The sequence below is a fragment of the Protopterus annectens genome, chromosome 4.part0 (assembly GCF_019279795.1).
Source record: "Protopterus annectens isolate FY-2018-M chromosome 4.part0, PAN1.0, whole genome shotgun sequence".
Classification (NCBI taxonomy): domain Eukaryota; kingdom Metazoa; phylum Chordata; order Ceratodontiformes; family Protopteridae; genus Protopterus; species Protopterus annectens.
Genome location: NC_056733.1, coordinates 427,029,084 through 427,046,106, shown reverse-complemented (window position 1 = coordinate 427,046,106; position 17,023 = coordinate 427,029,084). Strand labels below are relative to the sequence as shown.

Here is a 17,023-nt window from a genome sequence, read left to right as displayed (position 1 = left end):
TGTGAGGTACATCCCAAATGGGCATTGTACTGTATGATGGGTCTGATGAGTGACAAGTAGAGGGGCACTATAACCTCTTTATTTCTAGATGTGAACCCCTTAGTAATTAGACGGGCCACATAGAAGAATTTTCTAACTACTTTGGCAATATGATTGTCAAAGGAGAGATTACTATCTACCTGGGTCCCAAGATCTCTTATTACCTCTTCTGTATTAAGGGGGCTGCCACCTATGTGGTAATTCGTGGGTGTTTTGTTTTTCCCAAATGGGATGACTATGCATTTTTTTGGCATTTAGCTTGCAGCCATGACTTTGACACCAGGTGTCTGTCTCAGTAAGGCCTTTTTGAAGGATGCCCGTGTCAGCTGGAGAGTCAGTTATGGCTCCCAGTTTGCAGTCATCAGTGAACTTGGTTAGCCATAGTCCTCCTGCGTTTTCCTGTACTTCTGAGAAATATATGCCAAACAGTAGGAGTCCCAGGACTGAGCCCTGCGGGACACCACTTGTGGCTGATATAGAGTCGGACCTGGAGCCCGCTATTCTTACCGTGTGAGTTCTGTCTGTAAGCCAGTTGACAACCCATCTTGTGACGTAGGGGTTTATGTTCAAGCTGGTGAGTTTTTCTATAATACCTGAGTGAGGAATGGTGTTGAATGCCTTGGCAAGATCAAGGTAGGCTGTGTGAACCACCTTTCCCTCATCTATGGCCTTGGTGACTGTCTCGAAGAAGTCAACCAGGTTTAGTAGGCATGATCTGCCCTTAACAAAGCCGAACTGGGTTGGGTCAAGTGTTTGGAGGTTCCCAATGTCTTTGTTAATGAGTTCCATGATGATGTGCTCCATAGCCTTGCAGACCAGGCTAGTCAGGCTTATGGGGCGATAGTTTCCAGGGTCAGTTGTGGCCCCTCCTTTGTGGAGTGGAATAACTGCTGCTGTGTGCCATTCTATGGGCATGTAGCCTGTGGAGAGGCTGAGGGTGAACAGCGTGTTTAGGTGGGGGGTTAGTTCGTTCTGTAGTTTGTGCAAGCTGCAGCCTGGGACACCATCTGGCCCCATTGATGCTGTGTTTGTGGCTTTTGAAAGGGTTGTTTTCACCTGTGCCTCTGTGATTTCCAGGACACTACACTTTTCCGGTATTGTTGTGAGCCCTTTTGAAGGTGAGAGGGAGGAGAAGTTTGCACTGAATCTATCTGCCAGGATGTCGGCAATATCAGTAGGTTCAGTATATTTTGTGCTATTTTGCACTAGCTCAGAGCATATCTGCAAGTTGCCACTTAGACTCTTGACATAGCTAAAGAAGGCTCTGTGGTTATCTTTTGAATCCTTGGCTATTTTTCTTTCAAAGTTAGCCTTGGATGATTTTATGAGGGACCTTAGTTTCTTAATGATACTGATCAGGGATGTCTTTCCTTCTTGGGATTTGTTTTTTTTCTGAACTAGTTTCCTCCTTTTGTTGTATAACCTGTTTAAGGCAGGGATCCACCAGACTGGATTCCTTCTCTTAGGGAAGTGAGTCTTGGTTTTGCTAGGGATGGCACGATCCATGCATCCTTGTAGGTGCTCATAGAGTGCAATTGTAAAGGATTCTGCATCTTGGGCAGTGTTATCCTTTAATGTGGGGGCTGTAAAACTTACCACCTCTGCCTTATGTAAGGTGAAGTTTGCTTTAGAAATGTTTTTCACTGTGGTTTCCTTGGTTGGGGGTGGTGATGGGGTGTGAACATCCAGGGTGATTAGTTTATGGTCTGATCTAACCAGTGACAGGTTGACCTCTGGTACGGAACACCTGTCGCTCATGTTGGTGATGACCAGGTCCAATATGTTGTGGTCTCTGGTAAGGGAGTTTACCAGCTGATCCAGGGCATTTGAGTTGATAAATTCCAGGAAGTGCTGAGCCTGGGAGTTTGTACTCAAGTAGTTTTCCCAGTTAATGGTAGGGTAATTGAAATCACCCAATAAGAGGGTGTTCGGTAGGACCTTCATGTTTTCCAGTGTCTCCAGAAAGGCGGAGTGGTGGTCCTGGGTCATGGAGGGTGATCTGTAGCAGGCCACAATTTGCATTGCAGATTTGCCCGATGTTAGTTGCACATGGATGATCTCAGCGGTATCATGTTGCATCACTAACCTGGAGGTGATGAATATGGATACACCCCCTCCTTTTGTGTTTCGGTCCGTGTTCTGTGGTCGGAAATGTGTGGTATGAGTTGTAGCCAAGTAGTGCTGGAGTGCTCTCTGGAGCCTTGAACCAGGTTTCAGTTACTGCACTGATATCGACATTCTCCATACTTAGGAGTGCTTTGAGTGCATGCATCTTGAGATTTAAACTCCTGGCATTGAGTAGCATAACCCTCATTTTTTGCTTGTGCTGTTTACAGAGGTGGTTTGAATTTTGAGCCTTGCCTAAAAAAAGCACTATGGAGGCAGCAAGAACCTTGGCCAATATTCGAAAGCCAAGGGGTGACAGGTGCAAGCTGTCTCTTGCAAAGCAACGCGGCTTGTCGAGCATGCCATCCCAGGCTGACAGACACTGGATCCCCTTTGAATGACACCAGAAGCTTAACCAATTGTTGAAATTTATCATTTTTTCTTTATACTGAGGTATCATTCTTGGTGACGGCAGGATGCTACTCAGGGTCAGGGTCATACCCACCTGGGCTACATCATCAGAGAGCTCTTCCATGTCTCTTTTCATGTAGTCCAGGGAGGTACGTCTTGAGTCAGTCACACCAACATGACATACCTCTCAACCTGGAAACATCAAAAATCTGGACAAGGCTCATGAAAAATAGGTACAAATTGGTACGCTGGTTAACATAAAATTTGCATACATAATTATGTAACCCCGCCCACTCCAATGGAATTGTGGGATACCAACTTTCAAATGCAAACTGAAGAACAGACAACCAGAATATGGCACCAGAGTCCCCCTGCAGCAATTTCAATGTCCCATTGCCTGGCTACTTCACCCCATTTACCATAAACACTAATGTGTGCATACTGCTTTACTTCTACAATGATTATTTGGATTTTATTTTTACATTTTACAACCCAATGCACAAACACCAATAGACATCTGCTAAACAAAGCAACACTATCTCACAATGAAAATAGACTTGGCATTAAAACTTATCTGCCCTTGAAACCTCACATTCAGTGTAACAGCATTGAAAGGGTGGTTTGGTCACATATGCAAGAAAGATATTTTGGTAAGGCAGATATGTGAGAGACAGGATGAATGTAAGTGGAGACAAGGACATCCAGCAAAGATATGGATAGACAGCATGATAGATGGCCAGCGCCATCAGCATGACTGCAGAAAAAAATAGGAGAGAGTCTCTGAATCAAGGGAGATAGAAACAGTTGACATACCATCCTAGCCCCCATGTAAAAATAGCCAGAACATTTATGAAGACCACATTAGAACACTCTCTTAAGGGATGCCTTCTTATAAATATAATCACAAGGAATTATCAAACAAGAAATAAAATGTAGAATTTCATTTACTATGCAGTTTACACTGCAATATTCTAACAGTATTGGCCAGTCTTTACTGAATGACAAATGTCTTCACATTAAATGTCATTTTTGATTTTTTTTCCAAAATACTTTGAAAAAATAATTTAAACAGAGTAATTGTTCCTATTCTGTTCTTAATGTTGAAATAATAAATACAGTATGCAAAGGTACAGTGTCTTAATGTCTTCCCAGTGTTAGAAACCATATCTGAGGGCATTTTGGTAATTTTAGATAAAGTAGAACTTATGATGACATTTATATTATAAGGTAGAAGTTACGTTTCTGTGCTCTAAAATAAAACAAAAGAAAAGTTCACAATGTATAAAGCCAGTCTCATAGCTGCTCTGCTAAAGATCAGTATATAAACTAAAGGTAGAATTAAATCACTTGCCTAAAGCTACACAGTAACACTCACATTTGCACAAGTACAAGACACCCTAAAACATAATACTAATATCCAGGAACCACAAAATCCTAAACATAGTAATTAATATAAGATAATAAAACTGCCAACCTCCCAAAGAACTCAACAGCCAAAAAGTGGAAGCAACTGAAGTCAAAAATAAACTGTATGTCACCATGAAGAACAAGGCGTCTCCGTAAAACAAAAAGCAGCTTTATTCAACCATGGAACAAGAGATTAGCGCTTTCACGTGCTTACTGCACGCTTCTTCAGATCTAACAAATAACAAACATAGTAATTAAGAAATCCATAAACATACATTTGCTATAATGGCTTAAAACACTAAATGACAAAGTCAAACAAAATTCCAGTGAAAGAGGTAAATATCTATTAATAATCTCTCACAACTTCTCAGTCAAGGAATCTGACCAAACACTATTACAGGCAAGAACACTGTTAGACATGGTTGTGACAATCATTCCAGACTGACTGCCTTCTTTACTAATACCTTCCCCTCTATGAGTGATCACTGTTCTATTCATACTTCCTGGAGTTTCAACTATGCATAATACTAAACAAAGTAGTTGGTAGTAACTGAAGCCTTATAGCAAGCAGAATTACAGCTCTCTAACACAGAATCGGCAATTCGGCATGCAATGCGATGACACCATTATGCCTTCTCAAAATTTTCCCTACTCACTCCCATCCAAGTTTGGCTATTTCCATAGAAAAATAAATATGTATTTATGAAAACGTACCATGTCTTACCAAGTTATCAGTGATCTAAGTAACCAGATCAAGTTCCCAAAATATTGCCTGAATGGGAAGCAAATAAACTCAGCAAATTAGATTACTATCTGAAATAAAAAAAAAACTGTGAGAATAAGCACTAACAAAGCAAAAAATAACTAATTCCAAAATCTGCAGAGATACAAGATCAGTGAACCAAAAAGAGTCTGACAGTCCATTAAACAAATAGGCACTAATAAGTTATTTCCAAAACTGGCCTCTGAAAGTTAGTTCAATCTGCAGAATCTAAAGGAAATAAAAGGACAATATTTCATCATTTTCAAATCACAACCCCCCCCCAGAAAAAGTTTTGATGATCAATATCTCTCCACCTTATCCCACTTGTCCTCGCCATATTGCCTTTACAACCTTTTCTATTTTAAAATTACAAAAAATGAAATTCAAAACTTAATAGACGTCATAGTGGCAGACTTGATCATCATTTGATTAACCTACTGACCTTCCAGTGCTGTCCCTGCAGTGCTTTGACGAAATATAAATTACACTGCCTGGGTTTTAATTGTTTCTATTTTAAAGCATTTAGTTTGGCAGTGATAGCAGAATTCGAAGGTCAGATGTCCAAAGAGGGTTGTTGGGCACTTGAACTAATCCTCCCCTCCATGTCCGTCCCGCTCGCAGGCAGCCAGATCCATTTAAAAATGTGTGTATCTTCTCGCAGGCAGCCAGAATCCAAAATGTAGTCACTCGTTGCTCTCGTTTCCTTCCTGCTCGCATACATTCAAAATAATACTACCAGCAGGGAATGCGTGCACGTCACGATGTATGGGAGAGTTGAATTCCGACAGGCTGATGGCACTGACGTCATCGCGCACACGCGATGATGTCAGCAAAATGTGGTATTGCGGAATAATTTAAAGTTAAAAAAACAAATGCTGGGAAAATCGGAAATTGAAGGGTGCTTCTCGGGAATCGTGGCACCCCATTTTTTGACCCCAAAACTCGGTATAATATGGGATATTTGGGATGGTTGGGAGGTATGCAACATGAACAATGACAGTCATATTTGTACTTGTTCTGGAATGACCTGATTGCTTGTGTTATGTGGTAGATTCTAGCTCCCGACATGCAGCTAACAGTAACTTTCTCCTTGTCCAGCCTAGTGAGTGGGCCATCAGTGTGCCTGACTATTGAGTTACCTATTACTAGTATGTTAGGTATGTTATTTCTCCTTAAGGGCTGTGATTGTGTGGCACATTGATTTTGTGTTTGATGTGTTGTCTGGTTTGTGACGGGAGGTGCAGGTTTTCTGGGTGTCTGCTTTAGAGCTCTCTGATGCTTTTGCAGGTTTTTATTTAGAGCCTCCAAGTATGATTTTGTGTATTTATGTGTATTTTTTGTATATACTGCAGTGGTGGTGCTGCGGTAGTGTTGTCGCCTCACACTTAGAAGTTGCCCATTCGATTTTCAGTTAGAGCATCTTCTGTGTGGCAACATGCATGAACGAGTGTTCCTTCATTGAAGGTTGTGCGTTAGACCTGGCAAGCCAGCATGTAAAACTCTACTGCCAATCATTAGCGGACCGGAGTTCCGCTGTGGCGACCCCTAACCGGGAAAAGCCGAAAGACACAAAATGTGTATTTTTTGTCAGTGCTGGTTTAGTAGGCTTATGTGAGACTGGAGGTGTGGTGCAAGTGTTAACCTTCTCCTCATGACTTTCTGTTCCAGTCTTGGGTGGAGAGACCTTAGCCTCCAGTTTGACTGTATAATTGCATTTCTCGCATACGTTAGTGTTTTGTGGTAGGAGGAGAGGGCTGTCTGTGTACATGAGGCAGTTGTAACATTGCCTCAGGATACCCAGATTCACCAGCTGGACTGGAGAGTTTGTCTAGGTAAAAATCAAAGGTTGTTATCAGGCTGGGAAATGGCCTGCTCTTCCTCATGGAGAAAGGAAATTTGACCCAGAGCTCTCCAAACAGTCTCTGGTGCTAATTTCTGAGAAACTATAATGTTAGATCTCTCTACCTGTAAATCTAGTTTAACTCTGGTGCTCTGCCAAAAGTGAGAAAATCTTTTTTTGTATTTAAAGCAGGACATCTTCAGATGAGATATGAGGAGGAAAAGTGTTTGGGATCTACAAAGTTTATAACCAAAACATTACCACCTCCTCAGTGGAAACAGGTAACTTATGTCAATGTCAGTGGTGGGTTCATGGCCAGGTGTAGCATTCTGGTAGATCTGCTATGTGGTAAGCATGAAATAATGATACATTGTGGTAAAACAATCTGGGTTGGAGGGATAGGTGAATAAAAATACCTTCTCAATGGAAGAAGGATTCTCTTACACTTACATGTGGGGAGGGTGTATGGAATTCATTTGGGTCTACGCTGAGTATTGTCTCTTAAGCTGTCCGGTAATATATGTATTTTGTTTTGAGTGCTATCCAGACGAGGAATTGGAGTAAGATGAAGTCTAGATCAGTAATAACTTTTGCGTAAAATAGCTGGAGTTTGAGAATGACTTTATTGGAAGTTGCTCCATTAAGTTCCTGGAGTTCAAATACATTCAGGTGGATCTGCCACTGTAACTCCTTTTCTAGCAATGAATCCAGAACACCTTGTAAGGGTAATTACTTGATCTTGCCCAAAACATAAAAGACAAACATTGAAAAATTCCTACAGGTTTGGCTATGTCTGAAAAGAGCATTTTGACTATGTGGCTTAAAGGAGAACTGCACCCACAGACTCAAAAAATATGTTTATTTCATCATGGTTTGGTGTTTCCTACATTTTAACACCACACTGGGACTATTTAGAGGTTTTTAGATATTTTTATATGCAATTTCTGACTCTGACCACATGGGCTCTGGCATCTTGAAATAATTCCGATTGTTTAGTCTGCCTGTAAGTATCCCAGAATGCACTGTTCATCTCCAAAAAATTGCATCATGTCTGCCACATTTTCCCTAAAGCTCCTGTCAGTGCACTGATTTTACAGGCATTCACAGCTGTGTTATAGTCACCTACTTTTGGTTAAAATGTTATCCTTTTTCAATGACTACTTCAAACACAGGCAGTGCAAATGCTACAGAACAGAATTGGAAAGTGAATTTTATTGCTCTTTCTTTTTAGAAATGCTAACTGATTTCTTTTGTGAAGGCTGAAATCTAGTTCTTCAAGGTATCTCCCCTCCTCCTTCACACCTACCTTCCTTAGCTGTCAAAGAGCTAAGAGTAATTTGACCCATTATCTGCATGTGATTGACAGCTCACAGCAGGTAACCAGAATAATGTACTGTTTTCTTCTCAGCCTTTCCTTTCTTACAGTGGGAGACTTTTTTGTTGCACTCCTCCTATCAAATTTAGAACCAAGCTCCGTAAGCACTGGGAATAATTACTGCTTTGCAAAGTATCAAACTCCCACTTATTTTTCCTTCCTGTTTGGTTAACACACGCACACACACACACACACACATACACACACACACACGCACACACGCACACACGCACACACGCACACACACACACACACACACACACACACACACACACACATACACACAAACTTGCCCCCTGCTTGCATTCACAAACACACACACACACACACACTTGCCACCTGCTTGCATTCACACATACTTGCCCCTGTGCTTGCATACACAGACACACACATACTTGCCCCCCTGCTTGCACACACACACACACACACACACACACACACACACACACACACACACACACACACACACACACACACAGGCACAGACACACACTCAGAGAGGCACCCTGCTTGCATACACATACACACATACTGGCCCTCTGCTTGTATTCACACACACATTGGCCCCCTGCTTGCATTCACACACACACACACACACACACACACACACACACACACACACTTGGCCCCTGCTTGCACACACACACACACACACACACACACACACACACACACACACACACACACACTCACACACACACACACACACACACACGTGCACGTGCGCGCACACACAAACACACACACACAGAGGCACCCTGCTTGCATACACAGACACACATACTGGCCCCTTGCTTGCATACACAGACACACACACTGGCCCCCTGCTTACATTCACACACACACTGGCCCCCTGCTTGCATTCACACACACACACACACACACACACACACACACACACACACACACACACACACACACACACACACATACACACACACATACATACACACACACATACATACACACACACATACATACACACACACACACACACACACACACACACACACACATATGCCACCTGCTTGCATTCACACACACTTGCCCCCGTGCTTGCTTACACAGACACACACACACTTGCCCTCCTGCTTACATACACACACACACACACACACACACACACACACACATACACACACACACACACACACATACACACGTGCGCGCGCGCACGCACACACACACACACACACACACACACACACACACACACACAGGCACCCGGCTTGCATATACACACACTGGCCCCCTGCTTGCATACACAGACACACAGACTGGCCCCCTGCTTGCATTCACACACAAACTGGCCCCCTGCTTGCATTCACACACACACACACACACACACACACACATACACACACACACACACACACACACACATACACACAAACATGTTTGCCCCTTGTATGCATTCACACACAGACACACACCCTTGCCCCTTGCTTGCATTCGCTCAGACACACACACACTTGTCCCTTGCTTGCATTGACACACACGCACGCTTGCCCCTTGCTAGCATTCACACACAGACACACATGCTTGCCCCTTGCTAGCATTCACACACACACACACACACACACACACACACACACACACACACACACACACACACACACACTTGCCCCTTGCTTGCATTCACACACACACACACACACACACACACACACACACACACACTTGCGCGCACACACACACACACACACACACACACACACACACACACACACACACACACACACACATGCGCACACATACACACACGCACATGCAAACACACACACACACTTGCCCCTTGCTTGCATACACACACACACACACACACACACACACACACACACCACGTTTGCTTTGCAAAAGCAAATAAAACTACTACTACAAAATGAAATAAGTGATAGCCTGCCAAAAAAAAATAGTCTGAATTTAGCAATGCAGAGCTCTTAGTAACAAGCCCACACTTAAAATAAGAAGGCTATCGCTAGAGCTACATAAAAACACCGAATGCTGCATACTAACCCTCAAGCCAAGAAGCAAACCGCTACTATTTTGTTGTATAAATATGTCCCTGTTCTTGCATCATACCCTGTAGTCACCTTCCACCTACAGAAGCACACATGCACTTCCCCATACAACATTTTCTTGCATTCACAGAAACTAGGCGCTCAGAGGCTTACACACACACACACACACACACACACACACACACACACACACACACACACACACATGGCCCGCAGCATTCGTGCACATACAACAAAACAAGGGCATGTAAATATGCAGCATGATACATATGGGAGAGAAAGTCGGAATTGCAGTCAACCTCACACGAACATTGAGAACTGCTGAATGAAACACTAATGAGCAACACACTAAATAAATGATACAAACGAGCATTAAGTTGGCAGGATGGGAAATGGAAGGCAGCATTCACACACACAGACAAGCAAACACTGAATTGAGGGTTAATAAGATACCAGCAATACCACCAAAAGATGGCATTAGACAAAAAAGAAAGAGCAGCAGCAGTAATGAATAACCAGGGCATCTATATAACCCAAGCAATACATGGTACAAAAAAGCAAGGCTAGTGTTGAAACTCTGCATCAGTGTACAATAGTGATGCATGTGGCACCTCACAAACAGAAAGCATGAACTCTACCTTTAAGGCAATGGGCAGCACACAATATTAGAGGAAAATACATTTATATATAAAAATTTATTATTCTGACCACCAGAAACCAACAGGAAGAAATCAACAAGACTACTTTCAATGCAGCATTCTTCCAGCAGCATGGGATGTGGGAAACCAGAAGGCAGCATTCACACACACACAAACACTCATCGATTTGAGAATGAAGACACCAGCATTAGATACAAAACAGAATAGAGCAGCAGCAGTAAGAAATAATCATCAATATAACCCAGCAGCAGCAAATAAACACAAAAAACTAGGCTAAGCTATAAATAGTCGGCAGCAGCATATAATATTGAAGCACATGGTAGGTACCCTCACAAACAGAAAGCATAAACTGTATCACTATGCACTGAGAAACTCGGGATCCCTAAATTTCATGGCTAGGAATGCATACAAACAAGAGCTCTTAAGACTTACCTTACCAATGAAGTACAAAAATGCAGGAGAAGATAGAGGCAATCCAAACTTTCCAGAAGTCCCTCCAACGAATGAACATGACAGGATACACTTACAATAAAAAGTAGTTCCACATAGCACCAGCTAGTTTTTATTAGGTTAAGAGTGGGTTGGGCAAGGCAGCTCTGACATCACAATGTGGGAGGTCCACTGGCTCTTCTACAGAGCATGCAAATCAGGCAGTGTTTACGTCACTTTGGGGGAAGAAACATCCCTGTAACTACAGCAGGAGCTCTGGCAGATGGGACATCATCATTTAAGAGTCAGCTAGAGGATTTTCAACTTGGTTTTCAAAGTTAAAGTAAAACAGTACAGAAAGGTAGCAAGCCTAAGAGGTAAAACAGTTGAGTGGATTAATTTTTAAAGCTGCAGTTCTGATTTTTTGAGGCTGTATGAACTAACAGGGACTAAAAGAGGCAGCAGGCTGAGCAATCTGCTTGAATATCCCATTGTTGTTCTTTAAAATAAGATAACCTTATGTCTATCTTATACTACAATGAGTCCTCTCATTCCCCCAACAATGCCTGAATCCATAGTCTTCTACTCTGAAAAATACTTCCTTACCTTAGTTCTAAATCGTCATCCCTTATAGCTCTTGGTTTTTGCAGAGTTCTTTTTAACAAAGATACCACACTCCTGTCAGTCTGCTAATGGAGAGTTAAGATAGTAATTTGTTGCACTGCTAACTGGGTTTTAGGAATAAGAGCTCATTGTTACAAAGGTTAACAGTGTATGAAAGAAGGATTAGCTGATGCCTTTTGTTGCTGTTTTTTTTTAACAGAGAATGATGTGGAGCATAACTGTTGCACAGCCCTTGGCAGTTTCCAGGTAGCAAACAGTCAAGTACATTGACTAAGAATGTGAGTAGAGTGTTAGGACATGTGGGATGTCCCATAGCATCTCTGCATACACTCACTCACAAGCATATTCACTAAGAATGTGAGTTGAGTGATAGGACATGAGGTGTGCATGAAAGGTCTGTCCATTCACTCACTCACAAGTATATTCATTATGAATGTGCATTGAGTGGTAGGACATGTGGGATGTGCACATATAGTCTTGGTGTACATTTACTCATAAGCATATTAAATAAGTATGTTGAGTTGAGTGGTGGGACATCTGGGATGTACACAAAGGGTCTATGTGTGGACTCACTCAAAAACACATTCAGTAAGAATGTGAGTTGAGTGGTAGGACATGATAAAGACATATAAGGTCTATGTGTGCATTCACCTATAAGTACATTCATTAAGAATGTGAGTTGAATGGTAGAGCATATGGGAAGTGTGTGTAGGGTTCTAGTGTGTGTATTTTCACTCATTCATGTCCACATGCCACACTCAAGATGCTAAGAGTTGTGATCTAATAACTCTACAAAGATGCCAACTGCCTAGATGCTATGTCTCTGATCTCTATTGACTGGAAATAAACCCAGCAGCCCAGAATGAATTAATGCCAATAATGAGTTATTTGGGAGAAATGTAGAGGCTGGTATCAAACAGAGGAATCACAACTGATCATAGATGTCTAAGGGATACAGAGTACAATAAAAAGGCACTGCTCTGATCAGCTTTATTAAACTCTTTAGAGAACGTAATTCTTTCTATAATCTCCAATGTTCTTCAAGGTTATACATGCTAAAGTCTTTAATCTCTCTTTGCATTGTTTCTGGAATATACCCTATACAGTTTTGGGTAGCACATTACTCCAGTAGTTAGTATTGTTGCTTCACAGTTCTTTGGTGTGAAAGGTCAGTCTTAACTTCTAGATATTGTTTGTGAGGAGTTTTCATGTTCGGTCTTAACTTTTGGATGTTTTCTGTGGAATTTTGTTTTCTCATTCAGACTTACTTTCCAGATATGTATTTTCACTTGACCCTGTGGCCTGGATTGTCACTGAAAAATATCCTAAAGAATCTGCTTACTTACCAATTTAGCAAGTGTTTACATAAATAAAATAGATAATATTTCAGTATTCATCTTCTGAATAACCTTAATTCTGCTTTTAAATACTGAGTCTGCAGAATTACAAACTCTAGTAGATTATCAGTAGTCTGTACAGAGGGATAACAAGTTCCCTCTTTTTATAGGTTTTGCCATCCCAGAATGCCCACATTTACCATCTTCTCATGCTTTCCATTTACCTTTATGTCACCTGAAATAAGTACTCAGCGCATTTTTCCACTTTTGTTGTTGAGATTAGCTTACCCTTGATTGAACAGTGCAGAGACTTACTGAAGATGTGAGGGGTTCATGACAGGGTTTATGCATGCTTTACAATATAGTCACACTGAATGTGTGAGTTAACAGCAAGGATATTTATCCCCAGAATATTGCAGGTTATTTTACTGGAAGATGGGGAGGAATTTGCAGGATGACAAAAGTCAGTACTGACAGCAGTAAGTGAAGTGACATTGATGCTGTTCAGGAACTCAGGTATATAATATGCGCCAGAGGATGAAGAATGGATGGGGATACTATGATGAGAGGCTGAAAGTGAAAAACCTCAGGAAGAAGTACCATACCACCTTCATGGAAATGTGGGGAGAGGTCTTCAGCTGATAAGTGGGATGAAGAGCGAGGCTGTGATTATGGAAAGAGGAGGAGACACTGAAATTTGACTTTGTTGGGTATGAAGTGTGTCAGCTCAAAAAGGTAAGTAGGCCAGTATATTGATGGGTAATAAAAAGAGATTTAGGAAAGGGACAGGAAAACAATCCAGTATTACTTTTTTCTAAAGCTAAACAGGTGGACTGGAGAGGGATACTGAAAGAAATCTCTAAAGAAGAGGAGAGAAGAGCATGGAAAACAGCTGTAGTTATAATTTATTACTTTATACAATGACTAAAAATCACTAGTTGGTCAAAAAATATTATCTTTTTATATCCTTCTTTTAACATTATAGTATTGTTGCAAATAAGCAGTGAACAATGTTGCTGACATTGTGCCTGGATCTATCTTAGTGCATATGAGTATATGAGAATCATGTCAACTCACCAAGGGAATTTTAGCAAGGGCTTACACTCTGAAACCATTTCAAATAATCCACTTTTACAGGGGGAGAAGCCACCTTGCACTCCCCATGTTGTGGGACATCCCCCACACAACCCAACTAATATATATTAATTTCTGGCTGCACAACAGTAGATAAAAGTCAAAGTCAGACAGTGCTGAAAGTGTTTTTCAGTGATGTTGATCTGCAATACTGGGGCTCAGACTAATAGTGCACAAACACTGTGACACTACTGAGGACATTTAAGTATAAAGATATTTGTTACAGATGTTATGATGTGCTCTGCCTCATAAAACAGAAAAGAATAAAAATGTTGATACAAAAAGTGCTTTACCCTCTGTGGTATAAAGTAGTGTTGTAGCTAGTGTGAGGCAAAGAGACAGCTGCCCCAGAGCAAGGTATGAGTGAGTGCAATCTGCAGACATTGATAATGCTTCATTTAATACCATCAAAATGATAGTATTTAATTTGAGATGAGAACTAAAGCACTGTAGTGCTCTGTGTGTGGCACAAACTTGTAGCAGTTGCTTGATACAAATGTAGCCAGCAGTTTGCTACAGTTTAGTAGCAGCAAGACACATTTCTTTTAAACTAATATGCTGTAGCACTCCATGTGTGGGATATAATGTAGAAGCAGATCGCTGCTTTCCTAACATTTCTGAGGTGTGGTAGAAGCAGTCTCTATTTCATAGTCCCATCTGATACCAATCCTAATGTCTGCTTGTTTCCTGTATTTTATTTCCAATGAGAATTTCTTTGTATTACATTAAAGCTGTGATGCACTTTGTCTGCTAAGGATATATATGCCTGCATACACGGCATCCTCAGATCTAGCAGTGATGCACTTTTTGCACATCTGCAAAATGAACAGCATTAGAACCACTAGATCCAACAATTTAAATTTTACTTGTGACATAAATAAGAAATGTTGGCAAGACAGATATGTGTCTCAGAGGATCCCCATGCTCTGGAACAGTCTCCTCATCCATGTGAAGCAGAGTCCATTCCTAACCCTATTTAAGCGTAACCTTGACCAATGTATGGGAAAATGGAGATCCACCACAGGTCTGGCCCCCATGTCTCTGATAGACAGGGGCAGACAATAATGCCCAAATTGACATACTCCCAAATAACCTCTAGAAACTTCCTAACTAACATACCCCCTCCTAATAAATACCCATCATATATAGGGACAAAATAGGGTTGGATTGCATGGCTAGGCTTATAAAGGCCCTGGTGGTCATTAGCCTAGCATATACCCATGAACGTATGACCTATTCCTGTCATTTTAAGTCCTGTTCCATAATATCTGCATCTTTTTCTTTGTTTTCCCATAAAAAAGCTTTGTGCCTTCTGAAATGCACATACCTTTACTTCCATTTGCTGCCAGTAACAATTAGTATGTCTAATAGAAAGCTGATTCAGTAGTAAGCCCTGAAATACTGCGAAGAGGTTATATTTCCTCATTGTAGATACCATTAAAATGTGTTGTGTTCAGATGACTAGCCAAGATTATTGCTACCACATTGCAACCTAAAGAAATCCTGTCTACATAGCTGACAACTGTCCCTAATTTGCAGGTTGTCCCTCATACTTATGGCCTATCCTTTGCAAATTCTGTGGTTTTCTGGCAAATTGTTGGCTTTGCAGTCATAAATAATTACAGCCATTTGAGATTCACATTTAATATCCTTCAGAAAAAGTGCACTAATTCAAACCTGGTATTACAGTGCCATTCATAATATATAAGGACAATATTTAAAAATCTGTTGCTGATTTTGAAATTTGTTGCCCATAATTCTTTTGGCTTTCTCCCTGAATCTACATCTACAATTTTGAGAGATATGTTGACTGACTAGAACATTTATCACTCTTTTGTGTCATTTTTTTTAAATTCTTTCCTAAAATCTAAGCAAGCCACACTCACAATCCTACCCAGTTTATTACTTGTGTTACCCAGTCACACAATTCCCTCGGTTTTGTTGAAAATTTTCCTTCTGTGAAACCATGCTGCCTTGGGTACAGAATTGCAGTGACTTTCTGATATCCAACAAGCTTCACATTGGAAGGATCTGGACTACTTTTCCTGCTTTGTTATTCAGGCTTGCCAGTCTGGTGTCATCCATTTCAGGAATTCTCTGCCCTGTTTCCTATCATGTCTATGCAGCTACATTAGTTTCACTCTTAATTCCTTCAGATTTCTGGAGTGAATCCCCTGGGGCCCCATCTGATTATCTACCTTTAATAACCCTGTTTTTTATATGAATAGGCCTGGACACATTTCTGATCTAGTAAAACATGTTTGGGCATCCCTGTTGTCCTCTGATAAGCAGAAAGAATATCAACCATTCAGTTTTTTTTTTTTTTTTGCTACTTTTCTTTATCACCAACTGCCCACATCCATCACATTTAAGTCATTGCTTCTCTTCTCCTATTTTTCTCCATTCTTTATATTAAACCTACAAAATGCTGGATTCTTCTTAATTAATATTACTTGTTATTCTATACTTAGTTTGAATGTTTTCTATTCTGTGTTTCCTCTACTTTGACAGTCTTCTGTTATACTTCTGGGTTTCATAATGTACTCTGAATTGCATCCAGTTCACTTTAACCTTCTTTATCACTGTCCTTGAGAATCTTACTATTATTTATTGCTTTCCTTTGGCTTTGTTGAGACAGAGGATGGGACAGGGCAGAGAGGTCTGTTAAGCCTGGAGGACGGAGACAATGACAAAATGTGTTTTGTGGCATTTAGACAATTAAGCCTGATCCATAAAAAAATCTATGGTTTTCTGGCAAATCATTGATGTTGTAGTTAAGGATGTTGATATGGAAGAATGCTTTCTGCTTTCTTTTACTATTGTTTGTAATATAACATGTTTAAATCAAATTTTTATGTGACTTTATTTCTTTATTTTA

At 40.9% G+C, this 17,023-nt stretch overlaps 1 protein-coding gene across 1 annotated transcript in view; it reads right to left on the bottom strand.

The window, feature by feature from the left end:
• The window catches only part of LOC122800256 (2'-5'-oligoadenylate synthase 3-like), a 340,294-nt gene that overhangs the window by 278,027 nt on the left and 45,244 nt on the right, over positions 1-17,023 (bottom strand). The gene's annotated exons all lie outside the window — the stretch shown is intronic.